Genomic DNA, 2475 nt, shown 5'->3' with positions numbered 1-2475 from the left:
ACACTTCAGGAACTGGAGATTTTTCAGAGTAAGACAAAATTTTCGTCAGAAATACTGAACTAACAAATAGATTTCACGTAGAACTGGTTTTCCAGTCCGTTTATGGAGCACTTATAGTTCTGTCGGCATCCTAGGGCCTCCATACATGGCGACGCACTATACAGTTCGCCGCTATGAAGTATTTTTTGTGATAAATGTACCATTCTGTATTTTACCCCCAAGGCTGAGCGCCATTGTGTGGCTTTCCCCTTGTGTTGTGCTTTTAATATAAAATGAATAAAAGTTTAATTACTCACTATACATATAGTATCATTTGCTCGCGTAGGTCACAGGCAGATAGAGAATTCCTATGTTGTTACTCAGCAATTGATGTTGCATGGCACAAACTGAAAAGCCCTACAATAGCGCTACTACGCCTGTTCCAACAACGGTTTCGCGCAATTTTAAAGTTGTCATTTTATAAAACATTTGTAGTCTTAGGATTACAACCTTTTTATTGGTTTTTTCAATATCTGAAGATTAATCTTTTTCTCCCCTTCATCCCCCTTTTTAATGGCTTCAAGGAATTTTACAATGCTCGTTATTTACAGAAAGCAATTTTATGGTCACGGAACTACAGAGGATACTTACGTACTTTGCTTTAAGTGTGCCAATGCTAAACCACCCACTTCTAATAACTATACTTTTAGTTTTTATTAATTTATCAAATGTCATAGTTATTCCTATTTCCGTCAGAGTTATATTTCATTCCTAGAAAAAAATATTACATATAATGTAAGGAAAAGGGACAAGTTATGTAAGATAGTATAATTGCCATGTGCTAATAGCAGTAATGTTGCACTGGTTTTTACATGATTGTATTTTGGATGGTGCTTTTGTTAAATTTATGTTGAAGGATTACGGAGTTTTAGTTAGATACAGCAAAATGGGATGATCACCATATACTCAAAAAATTTTTTCTGAATTTCCTATATGGCACTTGTGTATTTGCTCCCATTGTCGGAAATGGCAATGCATGGGCGCTCCCTGTTCATAAGTGATCTACCGTATTGTTTTCGGCTATTCAAAAGTTCTGTTGGCATTGTTTTGTAAAAAAATACCTTTTCGTAAAACATTGTAAAGTGATTTAATGATGAAACTGTTTTATACGAAGTAACGACGGAAATTTAGTTGTGAATAAACAAATGCAGCGAGTAGGACGAACCCAGCGCCGCCTGGCGGTTTTTTCCACCTGGTTTTCAGTTTGTTCTTTGGCAGTAGTTAGCATTTGGCTCGTGACTGAGAAAGCTGACGAGAATATAACGTATCTGTTAAAAAGTTTTGAATGGTTGAGACAACGTCGGTAAGCTAGAAATCGATATTCTACTTTTTATACTACGTCTCTAATCAATGGTAAATATAACATATTTTAATATCTTTTGACACCAGTTTTGTGTTGTATTTCATAGCATTCGGAAATGATGGAATGTTGAAACGAGCAAAGCGATTTTGGAAATAAAAAAGTTATTAAACTGCATACAATGGTTTATGAAACTTGAAACTGTGAAGAACAAAAATTACATACTATGAGGAAGTGATAAAAATCTTGAGAAAGTAATTAGTATCGTAGGCTGCACAATGGGAGACTGACATATAACAATATTTCTGCTGAATATTTTCTCACGACACACTAATCAAGATTTAAATTAAATTTTTACCCAATACGTTTTCCAGCAATTGGATTTGGAAACATCTTGGTGATCAAACGGTCATCTGTACAAAACAGGAACACTTCAATGTATTTCTGCACTCATTTAACTAGCGCAATAAGGACGAAATTTCCTCTGTGAGATTTGTAGGTTTTGTTCGTAGTTTGATTGTTTTCTTTCTTTAATTATGGCGCAAAGTGAGCCGGTTTGCACTGTTGCCGTTCTGAGCATACTGTTGTGGCTATTAAATTCATCGATTTCGCGATAGATATCAGCAGTACTCTACGATTCGACTGCAGTGTGAAAGATTTATTCTGGAAACAATCCTCTTCGCAGTGGCTAAACAATTTCTCCACAGCATTATCAGTTCCAAATGAGTTACTGCTGCTTTATAGCATGCAACGTATTGAGAAGTTGCAGGACACGTCATGAGCTTTATGCTACAAAACGTCAGGTCCCATGGTGTAATGGTTAGTACTCGGGACTCTGGATCCAGCGATCCGAGTTCAAATCTCGGTGGGACCTAACATTTTTACCCCTACCCGAAATTTAGGTAATGTTTCTTAGACACACATTCATCCCAGGGGCAACGCACATACACACTTAGTTTCCTTACCGGGTAGTCGCATAAATAGAATTGGATAGCTGACACACGACTCTTGGCATGTGGCGATAGCTGGTCATTTTATGTGCCACATCATGTTAACAGTACACGTCATTAAGGATTTGCATGAGACAAGTAATTCTCTAAACATTAGTCTACTGCAAAACAACACATTGTAAATAG

At 36.6% G+C, this 2475-nt stretch overlaps 1 non-coding gene across 1 annotated transcript; it reads left to right on the top strand.

The window, feature by feature from the left end:
* Positions 1-2141: 2141 nt before the first annotated feature.
* Trnaq-cug (transfer RNA glutamine (anticodon CUG)) lies at positions 2142-2213 on the top strand. Its single transcript has one exon. It is a non-coding gene; the product is annotated as a tRNA-Gln (tRNA).
* The last annotated feature ends 262 nt before the right edge of the window (positions 2214-2475 follow it).

The sequence above is a fragment of the Schistocerca serialis genome, chromosome 2 (assembly GCF_023864345.2).
Source record: "Schistocerca serialis cubense isolate TAMUIC-IGC-003099 chromosome 2, iqSchSeri2.2, whole genome shotgun sequence".
NCBI classification, from domain to species: Eukaryota; Metazoa; Arthropoda; class Insecta; order Orthoptera; family Acrididae; genus Schistocerca; species Schistocerca serialis.
This window is presented reverse-complemented; position numbering and strand designations above follow the sequence as displayed.